Source organism: Coturnix japonica, chromosome 2 (genome assembly GCF_054131305.1).
Source record: "Coturnix japonica strain WE chromosome 2, WE-NBRP24, whole genome shotgun sequence".
Lineage (NCBI taxonomy): Eukaryota > Metazoa > Chordata > Aves > Galliformes > Phasianidae > Coturnix > Coturnix japonica.
The window spans coordinates 10168183-10196063 of record NC_140664.1 but is presented as its reverse complement, the minus strand read 5'-3'; the positions used below and the strand labels follow the sequence as shown (position 1 = coordinate 10196063).

The window sequence follows — 27881 nt, the reverse complement described above, 5'->3', positions numbered from 1 at the left end:
AGTACAAAGAAATAGATGGTAACCAGGGAGGGACTTGCAAGAGCAGGGAGAGAAACAGAGTGGATAGTGCTTTTATGGTTGCTGTGTTCTTAAGTACCAGGTGATCCCTCTCCAGTCCTGGGAGGAGGAAAAATGCAGTTGTGAAACCTTCATACCCACTCTCCACAATACTAACTAACCTAACAGTGGTAATGTTCCTTCTCTAAAGATAGCTCTTCCATGTTAAACACACTCACATAACCCACCACAATCACAGAAATAGCTACTGTGCATACAAATCAGGTATCATCCTCAGGATTTAAATGTGTGACCAGAGTATTCATGCTAATTCCTGCTTACAAAAATAATCCTTAATTATGGAGAAAATACTGTGAAGGAATGCCTGCAGAGTCAATAGACAAACACTAAAAACACAGGAAAACAGGATCTGCCTTCCAAAGCAAACCCAGAAGTAGTTCTTCAATTGCAAACACTGTCAAATATTTATTAAACACTTTGAAACTCGTTGCTAAGCCTATATATATAGACCATATAGGAAATAATTATTCAAAACTATTTCAGCATAAATGCTGGCATTTCTGACCACATTTTTCACCCTGACTCCTCACCAGAAAATGTTTTTAATTGCTGAGAATATTCTTGCACATGGATTTGTTTGTCAGGAACATCCACAAAGTTTTCTGCATTTTTTGCAGAGTACTCCAAAACCAAAAGCCAACATCCTGCCAAAGCAAACACCTGCAAAACAGTAGAGTCTGTGGATAAAGGGAGGTTGTTAGGAGTCTCCTTAAGAAGCTGGAGCTATGGAGCTGCTCTCTCCATTGACCACTAGGCTAACAGTGAGGGTCTTCCTTTCCCTCAAACCACACTGCTGGTGGTGCCCAGGTGCATTTGACATAGATTCGAGCTTATTTGTCTTCCTATGGGTGCCTCTGGGAATTAATGGGAGCACTTTTCTTGGCTCCCAGGTGATTTAACATCTCCATTTTCAACCATCAATTGATTTAAAGTCTCACTTAAATTTTGAGGGCACATGAATAGCCCCAATAAAGCCTCAAATGAAGTGTGTTAAGGCATGACTAGGTGAAATTTAAGTCTAATACAACTCGATATATTCAATACGAAGCGCTCAAGTGTTGACTACGAAATGCTTGTAATCAATTTTTCCACAGAATCTATGAGAGAACTTGTAGAAAATATTCAACAACATTAAAAAATAATAATAAATAAAAGAAAAAACAACCAGAGACCAAAGTGAAGATAAGTGTAATCTCCTAATGAACAACTTCCAAGCAATAAAGTTACTCTGTAAAAACACTGACAAGAGCCACAGCTCAAACTATGCCACAGATACTCTTGATTTGTGTCCCACCCAGAGCAAAACACCTTCTGCTCCTTTAGTACTACAAGACAAGGGGGTGCTCTGTAGATAGATGCAAGCCATTCTGTCATGAAAAATCACAGCCTGCAGGGGCACACAGAGCAGTTCAAAGGTTTCCTTATTTTGTTTTTCTCGGTTGTTTGTTTTGCTGTCCATTTGCAGTCTGATGGGCTCAAAGAACTGACAGCAGCTGCTCAACTTCACCCTGAGCACAAACCCAGGGAGGAGAAAGAGGAAGAGAAGAAAAGGCTCCTTGCTGTCATTTGTCAGCAATAATGGATATTCGGGCAGTCTGGTACAGCAGGACATTCAGAGGTGCTTGAGATCGTTAGAAATTAAGCAAACATGCTAATTCTTGTACTGATTTGATTTGGGGCTGTAGAGAAGGAATCACAGAGTCACAGAAGATCTGCTCCCTGTGAGGAGCTGCAGCCGCCATCAGGCCTCCCCTCAGCTCCTCTGCTCTGGGCTGGGTAACCCATGGACATCAGCTTCTCCTCATACGTCTTGTTCTCCAGACCCCTCACCATCTTTGTAGCCCTCTTTTAGACATCCCTAATAATAATTTTATATCTCTCAAATGTTGTGTTACCCCAAAATGGCACACGTAGTTGAAGCGAGGCTGCACCAGTGCAGACAAGAGTGGGATAATCACTCAGAAAAAGAGGAAAGGTCTTGTTGATTCAGTTCAGGGGTCTTTTGGGTGATCAGGGCCTGGGAAGGTTGCAAGGAAGAAAAAATTTGGTCCAGGGCAAGTGGGAAGGATCAGATCCATGCGTGCATTTCACATCGAGATCAAAGCAGCTTTTCCTTCCTGAGCTTCTCAAGATGTCCACTTCTCATGATGGTTGCACTGCCGTGGAAGCAAAGCTGCAGAGGACTTCTACCTTCTGGTGAAGGTCTGGGCACTTCCTGCTGCCTCGAGATCTCTGGGAAGTCCTGTGCAATCCTTTCCTTCTGTTCCCTGTGTGAGGCTGGAGAGCCCTGAAGAAACCCGGATCTTGGCCTCCTAACTATTAAACACCTGGCATGCCTAAGTAGGCGTATGCGTGACAGGAGGAGGCAGCTCAGAAACAGGGGAGGACTGGGACATAGGCGAGGTGAGTAGGCAGGAGCAAGACGGGGCAGGCCCAGCTGCAGCAAGGGTAGGAAGTTCAAAGATGGAACGTGCAGCTGTGCGCAGCTTCCAGCCTCCTGTACAGGCTGCAGTGTGGATCTAGAAAGGCCTCCCAAGATACCGGGACACAGTAGAGAGAAGCCAAACAGCTTCTGAGCAAACGCCTTCTAAAGCTGAGTGCTTTGAGGGTGATCTGGCAATGGCAGGGGTTAAATGTTGTGAGTGTATCAGCACCTGAACTACAGATCATGTCTCAGATTTCAGGCATTATCGTTTACAGACATCTAAGAGAATACACCCTTGTGTTTCATCACACTATTTATTGAGCTATAAGGAAGCAAAGAGAGGGGGATACATTGCTTCCCTACCTGTCCAGGGCTGTGATCAGTCATATTAACAAAAGTTAAATGACCACTGACCTTCCAAACCATGTTGACTTCCATTAAAATCAGTAGTCGGGTGGCAAAAACTGCAACTCCACTAATATTCAGGCAAGCTTTTCTGGTGTGTCTTCTCCCTCAGAAGTTGTTTTGCTAAATCAGACATTCAAAAGAGAGAGAATCCCACAGAACTGAAACTACTGAGGAAATCTTGTCACATCCTCTCTGCTCTTTGTCTATGCTGACCATCACAGCACATCGCTGACATGATGATAACATGGCCTCTTGTGCAGTCCTGCACGGTGTGCACGTGCCTCCCTGCAGCGTCACGCTTCTCAGTCCCAAGCAGGAAGGCCACAGATGGATCTTAGCCACTGCATCTCCCCCTCCCCCATGCAACACGACAACTACTGGCCCATGCAGTGTTTTCAGTTTCCTGCACTTTCAGCAGTTTGCTGAGTTAAAATACATTCAATGCTTAACGAGGGATATCATCTGGAGCAAAATCAAGATTGGGAAATCTGCATTTTGTGTCTTTCTAAGCAAAATGCCTTTAGGAATCTTGAGAAAAAAACACTTATGTTCAGCTCTGACAGCCACAGTTTTATCTCACCTCCTCTCCATTTTTTGTTGTTGTCGTTGTTTGTTTGGTTTTAATACAAAACGCTTTCAAACAGAACCCAAACCTTTCCAAAGCTAACAAGGAAAGAATTTCTTCCTCCAATTGAAGTGGAGTTAGCAAGGCTGTGATGATGCATTGCATGCAGAGACCTGTACAATGTCAGCAACGAACGTGTATTAAGATGAGGAGATTCGCTTTAAAACTCTGGGCAAAAAGGTTGGTCCCATCTCTCTAGCACCTGACGTATACATCATTGTTTCAACAGCAGACAAACAGCAAGATCAGATTGCTTATAAGAGCACGAAGGTAAATCCTGACAGTGTTTTGTTTCTTCTGCTGTTAGTGATGACAGAACATTATGAAAAGCAATCAAAGTCTTTCTTCCCAAATGAGATGATTCATAAGTCATTGCTGATGGTGTTGTCTTCACACCAAAGGTTGTTGAGTGTGGTGAGAGGAGGAAGAAGGAAGAAAGAGATGGCACAAAGCACAAGTAATGTGGTGCACTTCAGCAATCTCTGCAATCCTAAATCACCCCTGTGTGCATCCACTGAAGATATAGATATGGACACGGCATGCAGTGCTACACAGAGGCAAGAATGGGAGGAAGGCATGAAGAAGCACATAAACAGTACCTTATGGAAGGCTGAAGATTAAGTGCAAATAATAGTCTAGATGTCAAGTCATGTACTTAAAGCCCATTCATAATTTCTCACTTTAAACCATCACTCTGTGTACCCCAAAATGAGTAAGCTTGAGCAAAGCTCATAAAAACCCTTGTCAGAAGACAGGGACAGAGAAGGGTGTGGGTTAATGTGTGCTACATCCTCACCTGTCTCAGTCAGAAAAACTAGAACAAAGCCAATGCAACTGTACCAGTTTACACCCGCTTAAGCTATGACCTGTTTAGAAGTTTTTGGAAGGAGTCCAGTGATAGAGTCTAGACATTGTTACTCAGAAATAACTCGATCTTCATCTTTTCTACAGAAAGGAAGAGGAAATGTATGTCACAAAGCAACATTTCATGCAGAACGGCCAGGAAAGACTGGATGGTAACCCAATTAAAGGCAGATCAGAAACCTTTCAAAGCCATTTTATAAAGTCACGTAAACTATCTCTGTCTTCCTGTGACTGAATGAAAAGAGATTACACATGGAGAAAGGAATCAGGTGATCTGCCTTGCAAAATCTTCTTCGCCTCAAAGAACAAAATTCAAGAGCCCATTTCATCAGCTTTGCCCCTTGGGTCACTGCTGCAATCTTCAGCTTTTGTCTTCCTCAGTTCCTGATCAGGAAGGCACAGTGCCCAAGAAAATGAGTCTTGTTACCATCTGCCATCTCATGTTTGCAAGGAAAAATCTAAGGTGCTTGCAAGGTCTTTTCTGTTTAGGGGCTGTTTCAAACAGCACATTTCTAAACCCTGATCTGCTTCCTACTGAAGTTATCTGAAGCAAAATATCTTCTCAAATTCTAATATTTTCTATCTTTCTAGCCTTCATTGCCTCCAGGTCTCCTAGCCACTAAATGTTATTTTTAGCTTATTTTTCTTTATTTAACTTCAATGGAAGCATTCAGCATGCTCCCTCCATCAAATCTCAGCACCAAGAGGCAGGAGATGAGGGATTCTTTGAAGGGAACATCTATGAAGTCTTTGTGCTACACCTTCCCGAAGGCCCTGACATTCTGTCTTTTCCTTTGCTTCTACTTCAGCTTCTTGTCTCTTTACATGCAGCTTTTTAACTGTATTTTTAGATAGCTGAACAATTCAAATGGTTTGCCTGGAGCCAGCGTTTAAACTTAGCCCTATATTTTCAGGGGGAAAAAAGGAGGTTTAAAGTCAGACTGCTTGTTTAGAAGTTCCACAAAGGTCAGTCTCCTGCTGACATTTTTACGTACTTTACTTTTGTAGCTACTTATATTTCCAACAGAAAACATGCACTTTATAGAGGAATATGTGTATAAAAAGAAAAAGAGGCTACCAAATGAATAAAATCATAGAGTTTGTTTATTTACCTCCACTTCTCAGTTTAAATTCACTGGGACTGCTTGAGTACAGCCCAAGCTATGATATGAAGAGATGAAAAGGTTTGTGTATGAGGTCCTCATATGGCTTCTCAAACATCAGCCACATCTCACAGTGACCACCGATCCAATAAAAATATACTCGTTTGCTAGTTCTCACCAAAAGCATTTTTGTAGGATAACATGGCAGGGGTAAGAAGCATGCTGCATTACATGCTGCATTACATGCTGGCCAGAAAGCAGAATAAACCTCACTTTGAGAGTCTGCTAGCTGAACAAAAGCATATTGATGTACCCAGATTTTAGTTTGATCCAATAGAGCACAGGTTCCACTTGCAAGCTCGGAACCACAGCCTTCAAAGATATAGTGAGAAGAAATTCGAATGACCTCAGCAGCTATCAGAATGATTGGATATTTAGGAATAAGAATGCTGAAGCACACTACCGCTCATCTCACAAGCATATCTCATCCCAGACTGCAGGATTCACTGGGAGATAGAAATAGTCCTTGACACACAGATGAGTACACTTATGGGAGATCTCCAGCTATCTCCACTACATCCTGTCCTCCACTCCCAGGGAATCCAACCTTTATGAGTTTGCTGAGATATCCATTGAGAAATTGTTGCCATCAGCCACATGAAGACATTATATAAAGATGAAGGATGAGGAACTCCAAGGCATTCTCCATGGAGTAGGTGTCCCAAGTGGTGTCCCAAGGTCTTCATTTATCTTAGGTTCACCCAACTGGGTTCTGGAAGGCTTGACAAGAATCTCAGTAGCTGACAGCTTGATTCCTCCCACAGATGAGGACAGTGATCAGCTGCAAGGCTGTTCCCTAGGCAATGTGATGTTACAGGACTTCCACAGGAGCCATGAGAGGCTCAGGGGTAACAACGTGCTCACCACTGCCTCAGCCTTATCTGCTTGGTATTGGGATTTCTGCTGTTATCGTCTGCCTACCTACTCCCCTCCATGCTTTTTCACCTAGGCTCAGACTACTAATACAAAGGCAAATAAAACCCAACTTTGCTGTTTGCTTTTTTATTGCACCACTCCTGGCTGGCCTGACTCATCCACCAATCATCTCTTCATTTTTTTTCTAGCTATTTCTGCTGGTGCTTCCTGTCCCTCCCTTTTCTTCTGTACAAAGGATACCAGCTACCATTCAGATGTCAGTATCTTCAAAGACTGCCATATCTGCTCTCTTGCTACTTAGATACTTCATTTCCCAGCAGTGCTAGGAGCATACCGTTCCCCAGCAATAGCTTCTGACAATGCCAAATTAGAGGAGACTGAGCAGAACGGAGACCAGAACACTGGTGTGGTGACTTGACATTGATAATCAAAGAAAATATTTAGGTAACTATGACAGTAGATGGAAGGGTTTAGACAGAATGGGACTATGAAAGGAAAAACAATTGTGATGGCGCTGTGTTAGGACAATTTGCCACACTTCATCCACTCTTGTTTCTCTCTGTGGGTATTTACAGCACACCTAAAGTAGTCCAAAGACATGTAGTCTTCATGTGACCTCAAAAGGCAAATCCAAAACAACTGTTTATCCTTGATATTTGCTTACAGGGCTTATCTGGGCTTCAGCTCTCTTACCTGTTCTTTTCTCTCAATAAAACAAAGAATCATACTAATCTCAAGGAAGGTGGGAAAATTAACTCAGTGATTTTAATACTAGTTCTAAAAACCACAAATGGGCTCATGAGGAATTCGTCAACTGTTGCTTCAGTGCAGCATTAAATAGGAACCACTGGAATATGATCCAGGAACTGCACAGTGAATCTCTGAAAGCCAGTCATTGAACAGATATTGCCCATCTTTTGCAATAAACAAAGAAAACATCACACTGATAACACTGCAAGTAATCATGCTCTGAAAATCCTTATCATAATGCATAGAAAGGGCATAAAGTAAGGTTACACAGTAAATATTAATTCTAATGTTTTTGGAGTTGTTGCATTTGTAACTCTTTTTTTTTCTAATACAGCCTTTTCAATGAAGTATCAGCATAAAGTAGCAAAAAAGAAACTTAAACGACAGCTGGATGTCATTTTTTCCCCTCTAAGGAATGTCACGTTTGGAATGGCCCAGTGGGCAAAGGCAAATACATAATGGTTATTCAGAAAGCAATTAGATTCTGACCACAGGGAAATGTTTTCTGAATGGATTGAGCTTTAATAGAATAGACCCAATAGGTTTTTTTTGTGCTTTTATTTCTTATATAAGGAATCTTCTTTCCTTAGAGTTAAGATCTGGGTTAACGCTGAACACATAATTATACTTTTCATCCAGTTCCTCACTACGAACTCACACGTGCCCCTTTATAGTTACAACAGCTTCACTCACAGATAGATACAAATAAAAAATGGCTAAAGATACTCGTGAACAAATGACTGTGTACCTGCCTTTAACCAGAAGCCCAGTTAATGCTGATGGATTTTTAGCCTTTTTGGTTACAGAAAAACGGCATTACAGGAGTAATCAGCATTGTGGGCTGATGCAAACATCAAAAGCAAGTAGTAAGCCAAGCCAAAACTAAAAGAATTTTACATGCTTTTGAGCAATTATGATTGTTTAGAAATCTCCCATCTTCTTTTGCTTGTTCTTTCCAGTTGAAGACACGAGAAGTTACACTGTACAAAAAGCTAATAAATAACTGGACTAATTCGGCTCTGAACAACATGGATTAATCTCAGAGCAAAGGCAAGAAGGCAAAGGCTGTAAAAGCCAACACTGCTACAAGATCTCTTCAGAGAATCTGCAGCGGAAAAAAGCTGCACTACTATCAATGACTGTTTGATAACCTAAGATACTATAGAGACTTAACATTTCATGTTCTCACACCCCTGAAAAGTCAAAGTGTAAATACCTGTATTGCCTGGATAAACAACAGTCAAGATTACCAAGTAACACAGCGCAAGAAATACCCAAGAGTGAAGGGGGGCAGAGGGGAAGGAATACAACTTTGTCTCCCCTTTTATTTTTCAAGGACATCCTCATACAAGAGGCAGTTTCAGCCTTGAAGGCACAAGGCAATACAGAGAGGAAGCATGCTTGCTGTACAGCAAAACATGCTCTTCAGGGTAGCAAACTACCATCAGAGTGTCTGAATTTCATAGAATCATACAATGATTTGGGTTGGAAGGGATCTTTAAGACCATCTAGCTCCAGTCCCCTGCTATAGGCAGGGACACATCCCTCTAGAGCAGGTTGCTCACAGCCCCATCCAGCCTGGCACTGAATGCTTCCAGAGAGGGGGGCATCCACAACCTCACTGGGCAACCTGTTCAAGTGTCTCACCACCCTCACAGTAAAGAATTTCTTCCTTATATCTAGTCTAAATCTACCTTCATCCAGTTTGAAACTTTTTCCCTCATCCCGTCTCTACCTGCCCTTAAAAAGTCCCTCCCCAGCTTTTCTGTAGCCCCCCTTCATATATTGGAAGGCCACTAAAAGGTCTCCTTGGACCCTTCTCCAGATTTCTCTCTCCACCCATCATTTGTTTGTGCTTGCTTTATGCATAAATTATTATTATTGTGTTTGAATTATTCCCAGTATTCCCTTACAGACCCATTTTTCTGGGGGTTCTGTTAGTTTTCAGTTGTAGCAATTATACACACAAGGGTTGCTTCGTGCAGGTTTGAATATACCAACTGTTGCTTGTCTTCACACAGAATCAATTTCAAGTGTCTGTAATTAGCCAGTGAGATCAGGTGCTCTCATAAAAGCTGGCAGCATTGGCTCAGCTCCTCAGTGCTTCAAAACCAATTTTCTGTATCTGGTGATGATCAACAGCTGAGTTGTGAGTACAAATGCTCTAGGTTACATCCTCATGTTACTTGATACCCAGTGGATCAACTTAATTTCTTCCTATTTTGTTACATTATTTATTTCTTCTTTTGAAATGGAATAATTCATTTCTAATTCCATCTCTATGTCTGTTAAGTGTCTTTTTAAGAATGTTACCATTCTACCTGTAGTCATGTGCCGTTGCAACTCAGCTTGGATGTATGCAATTTAAAAGAAAGGGTAAAAAGGACTTGCTGATTTTTGAAGTGAATTAGGTCCAGTTGCTAAACAGAAGAGGAGGCTTCTTTGTGGTCAGTGACAAGCCAATTGTGAATGGATTTGTGTCATTAAATCTGGTATCTATCTGCTTGGATAACCAAAAAGTGAAACACTTGTATCTCAGGAAGTGCTTTCCATGAGTGTGCTCAGGTCTCAAAATGTATTTAAATGGAAATAAATACTACATAAATTATAATAAATAATTAAATAAATAATAAATACTACTACTCCTCTTCTGCATGCCGAACAGATCCTTCTCTTTTTGTGGCAGATGCCACTTTTGTGCAGAAGCCTTCAAGAGCCCATGCAACTTGTCTTGGGGCATTCCCACCAAGACTATTGCTATATACTGCCTTAAGGTCTCTATTTCTTTTACCCTGGTTACACAATTTGTCATTTTTTGTTTGTTTGTTTGTTTATTTTTAGATGAAATAGAGCAATATTTATCTTTTAATTATTTTCATACTTCCCTGATGCAGTAGGGGATATCAGTGGATTTACAAAACTTGTTATAAAGGGTTATAAAGGCTTCACGGAGCTTCTTATTAAACAGAGAGAACAGCAGAGGAAGCAATTCCATACCACCTATATAGGATGTAGCTATGAAGCTCCTTTTTCCTTACATAGGACTGTTGTTTTAAGAAGTACAAAAAGTTCCTACAGCAGTGTCCTCTCTTTGTTCCTATTCCAACCTCAGCTTCAGTTTTTCTTAGATGTTCCAGCATATGAGTCAGTACATCTGAATCATATCTGTACTGAAGACAGGAAAACTGCAACAACCAACAAGTCTATTGTCTTAGGATATGCAAATACTTGAGCTGAGTAACTCCGCCATCATCCCTGGTAAAAAAATTCTTATTGTTTCTGACTCTTATTTGTCTATTCTTCCTTTTACGATCTTTTAGGTAAAATCTGAAATTTAATGGATTATTATAGTATACACACATGTATGATGGTTTCCAAATTCAAAGCCAAACTGGCAAGAATGAAGGTTCTTTGTGCAATTTAAGGTACGTTCCACACTTTTAAGCACAATATAATATCAATTTATACAAAGAATATATTGCTATGAGAGTTACTGTTGAAATCAAGGGCCATCAACCAGAAGTCACAAATTAGCTGTCTAATGGACTTGGTGGGCTTTATCTTCTGAGTTAATCCTGGAAAATACTTTATATTTTAAGGCACTTCTTAGGTAAATTTTGAGTTGTAGTTTGTCATGCGCTATTAATTTTTAAGTCTAAACAAGTCTTGATATTATTACTTCACAGCAGCCATCGTTTTATAAAGTTATAGTGATAAAGTGTTTATCTCTCCCCAGAAGCATCTGCCTGCTGAATATTTGGTACTCAGGGCTCATTTCTTCTCGTATTTTGAATCTGTAAATTTCAATCTGAAAAATTAAAGCCATGCATTTCTGACAGTCATTCTTTAACTTTCTGTGCGGTATTTGACATCCACAGAGATTTTCCTAGCCCTGGGAATTGTTGAGTCAATGTTGTCTCAGCTAAAAACCATCAACTATAGCTAATGTTTCAAAGCTGGTTTAAGCCGCACTCTTAAATCCATTATTTACACTCTTAGGAAAAAAGTGATCTGATTTAAAAAAAAAACAACACAAACATTTTAAAGGAAATAGTAAATTTCTGATTGAAATCAATGATGATTAATTATAAGCATTCCTAATTAGCAAGTAGAAATAAAAGCCTATTTGGACCATTTGGCCCAGACACTCCACCACACAGTTTGCTACGTTAGCAAAGCTGTTCTTAAGTTTGGGATTAACATTCCACAGCCACGGCCAAAGGGACACCACAGACCAGGTCATACCAGTGGAGGAATTGCAACCAGTATCTCAGAGAACTGAAGCCAAGTGGTTTAGGCATGAAGGCAAGTGGATAAAAATGGCAGTCTGCAGTCTACCAAACATGGTAACGTGGTTTTAGTGTTTTGGTTTTCTTACAGACTTAAAGATTTTGAAAATATTTTAATTTTAGAGCCAACAAACAGCTGTGTAAAGGCTGAGGAATACATTCTAAAGAAAGAGGGGGAAGCAGTCAGTTTTCCCACACAGTACCACCTGAAGGACAGTGGGAGAGGTGAAGATTCCTTCCATCGCATAGCCAAGAGGTGGAAGCTTTTTCCTTTCCTGCAGTGACTCCTTGCCTCCTGGCCATCACAGCCTTTCCACTGTCACTGTGGGACACTACAGCCACAGCCACTACTCAGATCCCCCAGCCCCACAGGCACACAACTCTGCTGCAAAGAAAATGATGGGAGGAGGAAAGCACCCCATGTTGGGTGGGGAAACAGCAAGGGAAAGAAGCTGACTTCATCCGATGTCCATGCAGCAGCTTGTAGGAGGTACACTCACCCTACCTCAGGATTAGGCTTTAGGCAACTTTCTTCTTTAGGCTGCCTAGGTTTATATTTTTCCTGCAGCAGCAATACAGCCAGTCCTGCCTGGCTCACCTCCAGTAGCAAGTACACAGCTGAAAGCCTCATTATAGCACACAGTGATATTCTGTACTTTTATATCAAGAGCTGAAATAACAAACTCGGTTCATGCAAGGGGCAGAGCTTTGGGCTCATCTCTGCTTGAGAGGCCTAGTTATTTATTAATTATATTTAAAGTTTTATAGCAGCTTAAAAGGAATGTGAGCCAGAGGCAACACTTCCAGTCAGGTCTCCCTTGTGCAATGCTTGTGTAATTCTCTGGTTTTACTGCTGGCTTATGCAGCTACAGAAGGCTCTGGTCTGTTTCCTTCTCTAATGCCTCAACCAGTGCTGGTGATTTCCTCATCCTTCGACTCAGAATTGCTCTGACACACAAAACCCCAGAAGCACCACCTTGTGAAATCCCAGGGCATGGAGTCCAATGGGCAGGCCGGTGCTGGGGAGACCATCAAAAAACAATTCTTATCCAATCACTTTCTAAGGAAAATTCATCAGACTCCTGAAATCCCCCTCACTGTAACAAGTGAGTCACCCGCAAGTCTGGTGGACTGCAAGTTTCTGATTCAGAGCACGCCAAAACTAGAATTCAAGAGCAGTGTTAAAGCGTAGTGTAAGTAAATGAGTTGTGGTTGGTTATGGATTGAGGTATACTAGCTCATCAAGTTAGAAAGGGCCTTCATAAACATACCATACCTCACAGTGTTCAGTTTGGGTCCCCTCACTACAAGAAAGATGCTGAAGTCCTGGAGTGTGTCCCGAGCAGGGCAACAAAGCTGTGAAGGGTCAGGAGCACTGATCTCATGGGGAGCGGCTGAGGGAACTCGGATTGTTCAGTCATAGAAGAAGAGGCTCCAGGGAGACCATATTGCTGTCTACAACTCCTTGAAGGGAGGTTGTGGTGAGGTAGGGGTCGGCCTCTTCTTCCAGGTAACAGTGATGGGATAAGAGGGAGGTTTGGGTTGGATGTTCGGAATTCTTTTTTCTCAGAACAAGTGGTGAGGGGTTGGCACAGGCTGCCCAGGGAGCTGGTGGAGTCACCCTGCAGGTTTTCAGGAAAAGGGTGGATGCTGTGCTAAGTGATATGGTTTAGAGTGATCTGGATTGATGGTTGGACTGGGTGATCTTAGAGATCTTTCTAACCATAATGATTCTATTATTCCTTATGACTCATCACTTGCTGTCTTTTGCTCCATGCAAAGCAACTATTTACTCAGTATTGATTTACACAGGCTATCTAGGGCACGCGTAACTATGGATGGACTCTGCCATAGTGCTGCTGACAGAGGCACAAGTATTCTTCTCCAGCCTGGAGCCAGCCCCACTGCTGCCATCTGCAGCCACCTACTGGTGGCCTCCTCCCAGCTAGGCCAACACAGCATGGGTGCCAATCTTCTGGCCTCACTGCCTCCATAAACAAACGTCAGCTGTTTCATTTGAGAATGTGTTCTCATTTTGAACAGATATTTTGAGATCCCTCTTTTATGAGCCAAGAGTTACTTCCAGACGCTTAGCACATATTAGCTAATGAGAACATTGCAGTTTTGCAAAGTAGGCTGCTGGTAGGCCCATTTTGCGGCAGGGTAAAATTAGTGTGCTGAGAAATAATTCAGCTGGGAGAGTTCAAGAGCTCAGCAGCCTTATTGGCATGGGGCATGTCTGGCAGTTCTTGCCCATGCAATTTGCTACTTGCTGGTGTTTCTTGAGACCCTGGCCTCAATGAAGGAGAGGCTGTGAAATGCGATGTGCTGCACCCCATTAAGAAATATCTGAGGAGTCCTTGAAAATCTTTTCCCCCTCTTTCCTTCCCTGCTGCTGAGTTTAGCTTGTAGGAGTGCAGGTAGAGAAAAGTTAGTTGTAAAACCCGATGCAAATTCAGTGTATTGCACGTGAGCTGCAGCTCGTGCTTTGATTAAGTGAATTTACATAGCCAGTATTAGTTAAATCCTAATGTATTAATGAAGATGCTAATCAATGAAGAGGTGTGTAGAAAACAATATGCAAACTGAATAGGAAGGCATGCTTAAGGGAGTGGTTCTGGAGAGATTTTTTTCACCTTTCTGTTGGGAGTAATCTGCCATCCAGCCTCTGAGAGGCCTTATCAGGATGATCCTGTGAGAAGCTGCTTTGATTTTAGCAATTGAAGATGTTATCTGTGCATCTTGATTTCTCTTAAATTAACATGTAGCTTTCTGTAGTAATGTTACAGGTTTCATAAGCAAACTTGGTGAAGATAACAAATGTTAATTGGGCCTGCTAATCTCAATTTAATATGACTATCAACATCTTTTGTTTTTCTCTTCCTTTGCTGCTGACTATGCCATTTCTTCCCTATTCCCCACCCTTCATTCAGTGCATTTGTTCAGTTACAGTGTTGATTTAATTTTTCCTAGAAGAAACATCTTACCCTCACACTATGTGTCTCTTCACATCTCTGGCCTCTGGTGCTGTCCAAATAAATAAAGTGGAAATGCCATGTCCTCGAGCCTTTGCTGTCTGCATCCATTACGGAAAAGAGCTGGATTAATTAATTGACTGTGATGGCAATCAGGAAATACAGAAGGTAGCCATGATCTAGACTCCCAGACCAGTTCAAGTCTCCTTCACAGCTATCCACTTAGTCATGTCTTCTAAACTGAGGTAGATCCAGCCTGCTCACAATCCTTATCCTCTCTGAGATACCTGTTGCCCGTGACACTGCTGTTAATCCTTAGAGTTGGAGTTTATGACATTTTCTATTATCTCTTTCTCTGTCTAAAATCATTCCAAAGCTTTCTCTCCAACCTCTAAGTGGAGAATTCCATGTAAGCTTCCTCCTATGCCTCCCCCTTCTGTTTTCCATTCTTGGGTGACCTCTCCTGCTGACACGGATCAAACTATTACCTCCATGTCAACTGCCTTTGAAACACTTATTTACTGATAATTTTTCTTCTGCACATTTGCTCTGCGTCTTGCTGCCTGCACAGTGCTACATCCTGACAGACAGCTTGCTGCCAAGCTCACTGGGATACAAAAACAATCTCATTAGAAACCAAACCCAACAACTCAGCTTTCCCTGGCTGTCTGGCTGGCAGCCAGCGTGTTTGTCAATTTTAATGTCTTTGATATTTAAATTTAGCTTTCTTTTACCGCTGATACCATTTGGCAGAAGGTGTACTTACAATATTATTCCCAAAGCTATCTCTGTTCCTCTCTGCTACACTCAAACCTTCCCAGGAATTCACTTCTGCTTATAAGAAATAATACCAGTATGAACAAACTATTAGTGCTATCCCTACTGACTAAAGGCATGATTTTATTATTATCCAATTCTGTTTCTACTCTTTGTTTGTTCGTATGCCATATCAAAACTTGCCTTCTAGCCAAGGACTATCTTCAGTCATTCATAACACATCTAATGCCTTTCAATGTATATCTCTGGTGTTCTTTCACAGAATTCTAGAAAATTTCAGTGCTTCAGAGCTGTGCAAGTATTCCCTTGTGTATTTGTTAACTTATGGATCTCAGCCATTTTCATTGAGGTTTGAGAAGGATCAGAAAAGTTGTTACTTTTGGTTTACTAGGGCTCGATTCTTGAAAATTTGAAGAAGTGATGTAGAATAAGGGGTGGAATGTCATGGTTTAATAATTTTGTAATTTTGCTATCAGTATTCCACATCATAACGTCATATAGAGCATGAATAATTTTACTGAATGTGCAACTTACAGAAGAAGACTACATATCCCAGAGAACATCACGGTCAGAGATAAGTAACGGGACCAGGACACTATATTATCTCACTCTCAGGCTGGACTGATGTCTTTCGAGTCCTGGTGTCCAGGAGAGTATGTGGGAGCCTTCAGCCGTTTCCCCTAGAGTTACAGTAGGCCTCTCGGTTTTGGGACTCATTCTCCTATTTTGCTTGATTTGTTAGCCTAATTTCAATTATATTGTATTATATTGTGTTATCCTGTATTTCGATATAGTATTTAGTAAATAAGTGTGCCTCCTTAGATCGTTGCCGCTGTTTTCTTTTCCTAATTAACTTTTCCCTTTTCCTTTCGGGCTAGGGCCCCTGTGGGGCCCACTTGTCACAGACGCAGGTAGATTTTCAGTTAACCCGTGACAGATAGAATGTTGAAGTTACACAACTGCATCTCAGGTGATTCTATGCCACTTCAGGTACATTTGATTAAAATAGAGATGCTCTGGTATAAATATGTACATAAACACACTGACAGTTATTGAGATGCTGCCAAAACCTAAAGATGTTTGTTGTGCCTGATACCAACACCTAAGGCGTTGAAGTACAGTACAGTACAGCCCAAGTACTTTGAATGTATTTCATATGGAAACACCACTGAGATGTAGGGGACATATTTTTCCCTCTCCTGTTTCATCTGCAGTATTCAATGCAACAATGATGTCAGCATGCAGTTCCACAGAACCATGACTCAAAGAGTCTGCCTTTTTTTCCATAGTTGCTTGAATGTAAGGTATTCACCTAGACCTAATCTTTTTTCATCTCAGGATGATGGAAACATCTAGGTAAATGTTATCATCACCAGGAATTCATGGGAGGTATTCTAATCACTGTTTTCAGTAAAATGCTTAACTGCTGCTGGGCACATTACCCAACACTCTTGAGTGTTCCGGTGACCATACTGTAGTATCGTACTCATTCCCTTTCCGTGTCCTGCTGAATATTCAAGTATGCCATACAAAGCAAAAGGGCTTCCATAGAAAACCAGTATGTCCTACAGCAGCTCTGGATTTAAACCTTATAAAGGCTGCTGTGCTCAGGCGTCCCACATACTGAGTGCCTTATCTAGGCATTTTTTAAAAGTAGAAACAGGTTCCTAATTACACCAGTAAGTAGATACTTCAGGTGCAGGAATAGCGAGCTCTGCAAAGCTTAGTGCTGATCCCAGCCTCCTTCATGGACCAATTTCAGAAGAGTTCTTTCCATGAGGAGAATAACACTCAGTACTGGCAGAGTCAAAACCTCACATGCAAATGCTTAGCAAACAGGAGTTACAGTAAACTCACATTCGTAGAGAGTTTTCTAACTAGAAAATTAATCTTTTATGAAGGACTGCAAAAAAAGACTACCTTTTCTCTTGCCCCCTAGCTCCTTTTTGGTCACGAAAGCCTTATCATTAAGCTGTAGAAGAGATGTGCTCTGTTTTAGATCCTTAAAATTACCCAGCAAGAACTTTTACAGGGGATACTTAAATGCAAGTTAAATTAATTTTTGTGTTAAATTAGGCATATATAAAACTGTATTGGCTTTCCTTGTAACAGCTCAAGAAAGGTATTTAGCCGTGAAGTTATCTATGGTCTGTTCTGATTATATCTGTGTCATATGCTTTTCTTACACATTTTTTTGTTCACGGTGTAGCTCCAAACCTGTTTAATGTGGTGGAAACTGTGCTGTTGATTCTGCTGCTCAGCTGGAAATTTCTCATGGTGCTTTAAAAGTGGCCTAGAAATAAAAACAGGAGTTTCAGTCTGAGAAGACTGCTTGACATAAATTAATTATTGTACACGTATTAATATTCATAAGGGACCCAATTATGTGGGAAAGTTACCGTGATCTATTTGCTGATTAGAAAAGAAAACACTGGTGTGATTTTTCTTAAGTTCACCTTGTTAACTACAATTTGTGTCAATAAGCAAATGCAAGGTTAAGATGAAATGGGATACATACTGGTGAGGTGACTGCAGAAAATGCAATCAAGCAATTTTTTTGGCAGGTAAGAATCGCAGAATCATGAGATAATTTAGTTTGGAAGGACCTCTGGAGGTTGGTTGGTCCAACTCCTCCATCAAAGCTGGGCCAAATTCAACATCACATTCCTCAGTGGCTGAGGAACACACTGAAGTGTTAATAAAGTGTGGAGCAGGAAGTGCTCGAGAAAAGGAGGTGGATATTAAGTTGAAGAGGCTTAAAACTTAAGAGCTACCACTTTAGGGTGCTCTTTTGAGTTTCATCCAGGAAAGGTATTTTTTTGTTGTCACCAAGAAGTCCTGTTTGGCCAGGCAGCATGAAAACTAAACGAGATAAAAGACTGAAACCTCATTTACAATGATTGATCATAAAGGAAAGTCTCCAAATTTTTGGTAAAACACATCTCAGACTTCCCGTAAAAATGGCAGTGGTTTGAAACAGCCATGGATGGTGTATAGCAGCTGTGCCTTATCTAACGTCATTTTAATCTGGAAGTCAGCATCTCAAAAACTGCCTCACTGCCTGAAAGACCGCTGCAGAAGTTGCTCACAAAAAGCACCTGCATCACATCTCTGGGGCTGAGAGAAGAGCTTTGCAGCAAAGTTGTGTAGGGAATGGCCAAGCTGTGCGAATGACTTCCTGAGAGCCAGCGTGTGATGAGCAGCATCCCTACACACAGTCATCACCCTGTAATGCAGACCGTACTGACACTGCTCTCTAACACTTACGTTAAAGCCAGGGAGTATGTTTATTCCCCTTCCTGGGAGGGGTCACCACCCTGAAATTGTGTCAGGATGCATTTCAGGATGCATTCAGCCTTGTTACAGCTCTGCTTGCTGTTCCTTCTCTGACTCACAGTGAGAGTGAGAATCAAAGGCAAGCTAAGTTCCTGGGAGAGCTGACCTCCTTCAGCAGGGCTCTTCCATCTTCAGACAGTTTTCAGGATGCCTGTGTGCAACAGGAAAGGGTTGACTCATCTGGTGCTGTGATGCAAGAAAGAAAGGTACTCAGCACCATCCGGGATCTTGGGAAATTGGATTTCAATTTGATGACCCATTTGAGCAAACAGAGCAGGACGATTCAATAACATCTCAAACGGAGAACTGAAATGCTTTGAGGAGGTGACTTTCCTATAGTATTTTACTCTGCAACAGTCACAAAGTAAACTAAAATATCCAGTTCTGTCGTTTCTCAAGTACTGAAGAACAATGTGTGTGATTTTGTACAATGATAAAATGCTGAAAGGAAAAGTGCTTGAATTGATCCTCAAAGCTGGGAAATCTGGATACGGCAGACTAGAAAAGAAATTCAGAAGGTTTGGGAAAGAAATACATGAGGGTCAGCAGAAAGTTTGACAGTGGACCAGAAATCTCTAATGTGTTTGGTATTATGATAGCAAAGGCAGGGCTCTGCATAGTGAGAAAGTCTGCCAAGCTAATTGGAACTGCAACAGGAAGTTTTAGGAAAACAGCTTTCTGAAGTAGACATTTATGAAGATTTGACACTTGTCAGATACTGAGTGATACGTCTGGTTGGGTTTTTTTTTAAGGCAAATACATTCTTGTGTGTGTATACACACATGCTGTATTTATAGATGGAAAATTTCAAACAATGGGAAGCTGATAGAATTAAACATCTATTGACTTCGGGAACAAAAGAACCGAGAAGAATTTTTCATGGATGAAAATGAATCAAATTAAAACAGGATTTTCTTGCAGCTGCAGATTCACCTTTAGGTCTCTGCCATATGCAGTGACACATTAAATCTGGTTGGCTGAGATTGTTGTGCTACTGACACATTAAATCTGGTTGGCTGAGATTGTTGTGCTACTGACTGTCTGCCAAACGTTTATGACAGAGCCAGCCACAGTGCCTTATATCTAAAACCCAAAAGTGAACTAACCCTAAACACAATTACACAATTTGCCTTATCACAGTGGCCTAAAAATACAGTGGTCCAAAAGCTGCTTTGGTTGTCATTTCCTTATCCCACGGCAGGGTAAGGCACATATGTGGGGTGGGTTGGATCTGCCATTTATTTGAATCTGCCATTGCATTATGTTCAAGCATTAAGTACAGTTCTGCAGCTGCCAAAGAAGATGAAACGTCAGCCAAGAAATGTCACTGGGCAAGACAAACTTGGGAAAAAATGTTCAGTCTGATCTGTGAGGAAAAACACACTGAAAGCGCAAGCCAGGGAAGCTGTAGTTTGTGGGTGCAGTCAGTTCTGTAAGAGGTATTGGTTTATCTTCAACTGTTTAGTCCACCATCTGCACCAGGGAATAGAACGTAGGGAAAACAAGAAATGCCATTTCTCCTGTAGCTGACTTCTTCTTGATAGCACGGTAGCACAAACTGGCATAAAGAATTTAGCCCTTAGCTAATGACACCTTTCACAGGGTTTGGTCCACCCTTTGTGTGGTCTGCATGTTATCACAGTGACCTGTGTGGTTTTGAATGTGAAATCCAGACTTCTTCAGGACCTTTCTCTTTGACCTTGGCTCTGAATAGCAATAGTGTCTGCTGGTATCCCAGTGCCACACTTATTTGCATCTAAACACCATGTTGTGTTTCTGTTACTCTTAGTGTTCCAGCACTGTTTTCCCAGACCACATCTCTCAGGAACATTTGCATTGCCACAGTCCATTCAGTAATTATAGTCCACTTTTTCAAGGCTTTTCTCTGTTCCCCTGATGCAATAGCTTTCTTGACTTCTGTATAACTGTTGCTATATTCTTCAGAGTTCTCTTTATAATCTCAGTTCAGATATTTACTTGTGAAGGAAGGAGTCTTCTCTTCCCAGTCATTCACTGGTAGTATTACAGTCAGCTTCATTTAATTTAGATCAGTTATCAAGAAGTAACCAACTTCGTTTTCACTCTGAATTGAAAGGCTGCATTTTGCTTTAAAGTAGTGTTTTCAAATAGCGTGCTATAACATTCATCTACTGCTCTGCTTTTACCAGCAAATCTGACATTTACAGGAAACTGGGGACAGGAGCCAAGAGGCCTGCATAGATGAGCAAGGAACTCCTGGATAACCTGGAAGGAAAGAAGAAGGTCCGTGAAATGTGGGAAAAGAGCCTGCCCACCTCAGAAGAATATAGGAATGTTGTAAGGGCCTGGAGGGATGCAATGAGGAAAGCTAAAGCCCCCTTGGAATTAAACTTTGCAAAGGAGGTAAAGGATAACAAGGAAGGTCTCTTTAAGTATGTCAGCGGTAAAAGGATGATTAGGGAAAATGTGGGTCCCCTACTAAATGAAGTGGGTGCCTTGGTAACGAGATGCTGAGAAGGCAGAGATTCTGAATGCCTTCTTTGCTTTGGTCTTTAATACTAAGACCAGACCTCAGGAATCTCATGCCCTGGAGGTAAGTAGCAGTCTGGGTAAAGGAAGACTTTCTGTTGGTTCAGGTGGATCTGATCGGGGAATGTCTAGCCAAAATCATTGCACACAAATCCATGGGCCCTGATAGGATGCACACATGTGCTGAGAGAACTGGCAGAGGTGATTGCTGAACCACTCTATCATCTTTGAAAGATGTTGGCAAATGGGAGAGGTACATGAACACTGGAGGATAGTCAATGTCAATTCAGTCTTCAAAAAGGGCAAGAAGGAGTATATGGGAAACTACAGGCCAGTAAGACTCACCTCTGTCCCTGGAAAGGCGATGGAGTAGCCTGGGTCTATTCAGTCTGGAAAAAAAGGAGACAGAGAGGATCAGATAAATGTCTAAAGGAAGGTGAAAGGCAAATGGATGAGGCTCTTCTCAGCAGTGTGTAGCAGTAGGACAAGGAGTAATGGCCTAAAACCTGAACATAGGAAATTCCCTACTAACATATGGAAGAACTTCTGTACAGTAAGAGTGATGGAGCACTGGAACAAGTTGCCCAGAGAGGGTGTAGAGTCTTCCTCTATGGAGATGCTCAAGATCTGGCTGAACACCTTCTTGTGTGACATACTGTAGGGAACCTGCTTTAGCAGGGGGGTTGCACTTGAGGATCTCTTGAGGTCCCTTCCTGTGATTCTATCTTTCTGTGATTCTGTAAAGTGTCTCCACTAGGGTCACAGAGTCCCTATGACTCTGGCTTAGGATGAAAAGTAATTCTAGCTCATAGAATCGTAGAATTGCTCATATTGGAAAAGACTTTCAAGATCATCAAGACCAACCGCAACCTGACCATACCCAACAGCCTTTGAGCAATCTGTGCCAGTGCTCATCCACCCGCATGGCACAGAAGTTCTTCCTGATGTTCAGGGGGAACCTCGCATGTTCCAGTTTGTGTCCATTGACTCTTGTCCCTGGGTACTAGCCACCACTGAGAAGAGCCTGGTTCCATCCTCTTGGTACCCTCCCTTCAGAAATTTGTACACATGGATGCAATCTCCATTCTGAGATTTCTATCTGCTGAAGGGGCCCAGCTCTCTCATCTTTTAGGAGAGATGCTCTAGATCCTTACTTTTCTTTATGGCTCTTCACTGAATTCTCTCCAGCAGTTCATGTCTTGTACTTGTGAGCCCCAAACTGGACTCAGCACTTCAAGTGTGGCCTCACCAGTGCTGTGTAGAGGGGAAGGGAAGGATCACCTGCCTTTACCTTCTGGCAATACTTTGCCTGATGCAACCCAAGAAGCCATTAGCTGCCTTTGATGAAAGAGCACATCGCTGTCTCATGGTCAACTTGGTGTCCACCAGGGCCCCCAGCTCCTTTTCCGTCAGTCTGCTTTCCAGCTGAGGACCACCAGCATGTACTAGTTCAGAGATTGTTCCCTGGATCCTCTTACCTGGCTTGGAGACAGAAGTGATATTTGTTTTCCTCCAGTTTTTGGGTGCTTCTCTCATGACCTTTGATCATCATTGCTCAAAGATTATTGAGAGTAGCCTCGCAATGACAGCTATCTCAGCATTCACATGTAAAGCCTATCAGGGCCAATGGACTACATATGCTCAGCTTGCTCAAGTATTCTCTGAACTCATCCTCTTCTGCTAATGGTACATCTTCTCTGCTTGAAGTACTTAGATCTTGTATTTCCTAATCTTTCATTTAATTGCTACCCCTTGGCATTTTATAGATGATCAGAGAGTATCTCAGTAATGTGAGGATGACTCCTTCCATCATTAACTCTGTTTTCCTCTCATGCTAGCGAGCAGCTGGCTTTGAAATCATTAGAGAATTCAAATTCATAGAATTATGTTCTGGGGGAGGTGGGGTGGGGGGGACATGGGACACAGGACCAGTAATTTAAATTGTCACATATAATTCAGGCCATCTTGTGTCAACTATTTTCCCCCATATTTAACCCAATTATTTCTGCTGAATAAAAGCATAGCTTATGGTTGGGTACAGTATGTAGAATGTGACAACTGATTCACAGCTATAAAGAGATGGCTCTATCATCTCTCCCAAGAGTCTGTACCAGGCATTAATCAAAATCAGAGTTAAACATTTGGGTCTTATCTGTCAGTAGAATGGTTCTCAGTCAGCTGGCAGACACAGCTTTTCAGCCACTGCTTTTCAGCCAGTGCTGCCAGACTAAGGAATCTGTTGGCATATGGGATTTTTCTTTTCCTAAAGGTATTTCTCTGCCATAATCTAGTCACTTCTCAGCCATCTATCTGACACATTCAATACACTGAATTTTTCATACATCCTGTTGAAATGCATTTTCTCCAATCCAAAACATCAGCTGTAGTGCTTACACAAAGTAAGGAGCAAATTGAACGTATATAAATTCCTCTGCTGGAACCCCCTCTCATCCAGCAGTGATTCATTTGTGTTGCCGAGTAGCTCGCACAGGCAGCAGCACAGCTGTGAATCGGGTGAATTTAGAAAGACGGATGCAACGGCTTGAGCCTGTGCTTTAGCAGAAAGCCACAAGAGGGTGCTGCTGGATAGAAGCACGGTTTGCTCCCAAAAGGTAAATGGGACCTGACCCCAGCGCTCCTTTAGTGAGTAAACAACAGTTGAAAATAATATAACATCAGGTTTTATGAAAAGAATCAAACTCTGACTCAAGACGGAAATGCAATGCGATCTAGCAGTAGAATTTATTCCCATGTGTTTATATGGGAATGTGAAAAATAGCCCTGTCTTCAGGGAATGCTACTGAGTCAAAACTGCAGATTTTCTTTAAGTCAGCATCACTGAAGTAAGATGGAATCATACAAAGCAGTATTTCTATCCGTACTTCTTACTTTCTGTCCTGAGATACACAGAGGGTTGTTTTTTCCCTCATACTTAAGAGCCTGAAACAAGAAAGTTTCAAACTTTAGTCTTGCAAGATCTGAGATCTACTCACTGATTTTCCAAGCAGCTTCATTTTCTTGTTCTCACTTCTTCATAAGTAGTAGAGAAGTACTTCTGTAACCAGGACCCTGTTGTAGGTAGGTTTCCATTCAATCACACTTGGACAAGGTTTTCTAGCATTGGTGGTTGGTTTTTTTTTAGTAAAACTTAACAACAAGAAAGCAAGAAAACAAATCTGAGATTGTATCTGAAAGAAACTTTGGGAAAAGCTGGGTAATATCAGGTAAGTTAAGAAATAACCCTGCAGACTCTGTGAGTGTGAAACCAACACATCAGTAAACTACAACAACCTGCATATGTTGTAACTCAAACCTTTTACAAGGGCTTTCAGTGAAAAATGCAGTGAACCATAGCCTAAAATGGTCTAGAGGAAAGGAACGCAGGCTCTCATCCAACTAAAGACTCAGATTATATCACATGTAAGTGGTCCTTCAGGAGGCCATAAATGCCATCAAAGTGTTTTCTCTAAGAGTGTCGTGCAGGAATATTCACATACATTTTGACAGTAGGACTTGAGCATCCAGAGAATGTTCATGCCCAATCAAGGGATGATTACTAACTAATTTACTAAATATGGTATCATAATGCAAGATAACATGCTATAATACGATATAATTAGAATTGAAGCTAACAAATCAAATATAATGAGAGAAATACTATCCAAAAAGCTGACGGCCTTACACTGATACTGAAGTGATGCACACAGTCAGGACAGGCAGCAGTGTGGAGAGACGAAGGAGAAGAGAGAAGAGAGTGATCAGGAGACCTTGCCAGGAGTTACATCTCCTCTCTGACCACAATGTCCCCTGGGGAATGTAGTTCTCCTGCTCTTCTGGGCAGGTACCCAGAACTGAAGTATTAATGCTTTAACTCTCAGTGCCCTATATGATGTTATGATGTGGAATACCAGTAACTGAAATCACAAAACCATGACATTGGGGAATAAGGTCAACTGAGTGACTGGCCTGAGTAAAGAACTGATAAGATAACAACAGCTAAAGCAGAACCATGGAACAGGGATATGAAGTTGCATTTTGCTGGATGCCCCATGATGATATGATTCATGCGAGGGAGGACTATGGTCGTGTGTGTGTGGGGTTGCATAGAGGGTGTATGGGATGCTCATGTGAGGAAGCCATGCTGGTATATAAGCCATGTGATGCAGCAGTAAATCGGGAGAAGACTCCATGGCATCCATGGCTGTGTCTCTCTCCCCTGGACTGTTGAGGTTCCGGGATGATCGGGTTGTTTGATGGCAACGTCAGGCTGTTGAGATTCTAACAGCAGTATATTTCACTCAGAGGGTGGTGATGCACTGGAACAGGCTTCCCAGGGAGGTTGTGGATGCCCCATCCCTGGAGGCATTCAAGGCCAGGCTGGATGTAGCTCTGGGCAGCCTGGTCTACTGGTTGGCAACTACATGGAATCTACATGATCATTGTGGTCCTTTTCAACCCAGGTCATTCTATGATTCTATGAATCTATCACTCTATGATTCTATGATAAAGATTAGAGGAGAATTCTGATACGAAAGATATAAAATCCTTTAAAAAGAATCAGAAGATAGCAGCTCAGCAACACAAGATGCCTCTGTTCCACTCATCAATGGAAATTAGCCTCTCCCCATGTGACTGATGATTTCCCAAAAAGCAGAGAGTCATGCAGTATCTCATCTAGGGTAATGATTGTTATGCTTAGCTCGATACCTCATTAATCCTAGCTATGTATTTGTCACATATTGGCCAATAAGTAATTGGGTTTTGCTCTTGCATTGCGTTTATCGTGCCTGAAGAGATTCTACTTTGATGACAGTAAAAGCTACCAAAACAAACAACCTCTGATACCCTAATCTGGGCAGTCTAAAACACAGTATCTTCAAGGGGATGAAATAAGAAGACACATAGAGACAAATTAAACTTGGCACTTCAGAGGAAAATGTTCAGTTCTCAGCTCCAAAAGAGTACTTTGCTCAGGTGAACTTTTTTTTATATACTTATTTGAAGATGAAGAAGTAATTGCAGTCCATAATTTAAAAAAAAAAAAAAAAGAAAAGAAAGAAAGAAAGAAAGAAAGAAAGAAAGAAAGAAAGAAAGAAAGAAAGAAAGAAAGAAAGAAAGAAAGAAAGAAAGAAAGAAAGAAAGAAAGAAAGAAAAAATAATTAAAAAAAGAGTAGAAAAACAGAAAAGATAAATGGCAGTGAAAGATACAGAATGGAGTGGAAATTATTGGCCCAAGAGGTTATGAATTTTCAGAAGTCTTTATCACATGCACCTAAAGTTGAGAGACACTCCTTGGTTCATTAAAAAATAAAGATTAAAATTCTGCCAGAAGGAACTCGCCGGCTGTGTGGATTCTCCCCACCTTGTTTTGTAGGCCAGGCACCCTGCTGTAACGTGTCCCTCCAGACAATATAATTGTAGGCTATTCCCATTTTTTATTGATATTTCCAACCTGTAATTTTCAGTCATAAACTTCACCCACCCTACACATTTATGGTAAATGAAGTATATGTAAAAAAAAGTTTACTAGAAAACAATTCAGTATGTGGCAATTAACCCTCTTGGGAATTAAGTTTGCTCACCTGCAGAAGTTCAATCACTGCAAAGTCAGTGGAGATTAAGTCCTTTCCCTTATGATTTCTTTCCTATTTGCTAAGCTGTTTCCTACTGCTCCATTCTGCTTATTTCGCTTTTCCATCTGCCCACTAGAGCTCACCTGTTCTGAAATTATAACGAATGGATTTCATTGTTGATGTGTAATTTGCAATTCCACCTTGTGGGAATTCACAAATATCAGATGCTTTCCTGTTTATATATCTAACGCACCTCTTGCCGCAGTACCATTCCTAACTTGAGGGCTTAATTGTCTTCTGGATGCACTGATCTCCAGCTGTGCAGAAACAAACTGCTGTCTGAGCTCACGAGGGAGAAAAATAGCTTCTGGGATCCAAGTGTGGTCTGCTGAAAAGAGAACAAGTCATTTGGATTGCATGTGGAGTCTGAAGTGCAGAGGTTGCATTTGTATTAAATGCTGTGTAACAGCTCAAAAGGAAATATATGTATATATATGCATATTTCTAAACAATATTTTGACATTAATATGCTGCTCTACCCTGTGTCTGCTTCCTGGTTCTTCAACCCCATTTTCTGTTCTCAGTATCTGTAGTCTGTCTACTGTGAACCTTATTCCTGTACTGCATCATGAGCACTGCACGTGCCTGTAGCAACTTGTGAGAACATTGTGCTGTCTTTAGTGAGGCAAGAGTAGGAAACATCAAAGGAGCAGAACAGCAAAGCTGAGATAAAGCACAAAACCTTGTCACTGCTGGTGTGAGGTCTGTGATGTTGAAAGCTGGTTTGCTTCTCCCTTTCTCTTCCTTCCAGCTCATTCAACTGACTTTTCATTAGGGGTATAAGTGACTTAACTTGCCCATTCTGCATCATAAGAAGGAGAGTTAAACATATAGAAAATGTGCAGTGAGACCAGGCTGTGCATCACACCGTGCCCAAGGAAGACAGGGTTCAGTCTCATACCACACACACTGGCCAGTTGTGCAGCCTATGAACAACAGGTCTGACTCCTTGTACATGTGTAAGCAAACCAGAAAAGGCTTGTTTGTTTGAATTGGAAAAGAAATCCACAGAAATACCATCTTATTTACAGTACTGTGAGCAGCAAAGGATACTTCCACTGTAAACAGGAATCTAATCATGCCAAACATAGCCAGGGATCAATGAGGAGAATAGGAGACAGGAGGGATGTCTTGTGGTGTGTTGGCTGGACAGGTTTGGGACACATCTGAGGCT

At 41.5% G+C, this 27881-nt stretch overlaps 3 long non-coding RNA genes across 3 annotated transcripts in view; 1 reads left to right on the top strand and 2 right to left on the bottom strand.

Moving 5' to 3' along the window:
- LOC107310531 (uncharacterized) overlaps positions 1-12851 on the bottom strand; it is a 41723-nt gene extending 28872 nt beyond the window's left edge. Inside the window, exon 1 of the long non-coding RNA XR_014943294.1 lies at positions 12755-12851. This is a non-coding gene — a long non-coding RNA (uncharacterized LOC107310531). The remainder of the gene's footprint in view (positions 1-12754) is intronic.
- Positions 12224-19497, top strand: LOC146761688 (uncharacterized). Its single transcript, XR_014943292.1, has 3 exons — positions 12224-12988; positions 14452-14698; positions 15707-19497. It is a non-coding gene; the product is annotated as an uncharacterized LOC146761688 (long non-coding RNA).
- Positions 19418-26062, bottom strand: LOC146761687 (uncharacterized). Its single transcript, XR_014943296.1, has 2 exons — positions 21420-26062; positions 19418-20810 (listed from the first exon to the last, which is right to left on the bottom strand). It is a non-coding gene; the product is annotated as an uncharacterized LOC146761687 (long non-coding RNA).
- Between the last annotated feature and the right edge of the window lie 1819 nt (positions 26063-27881).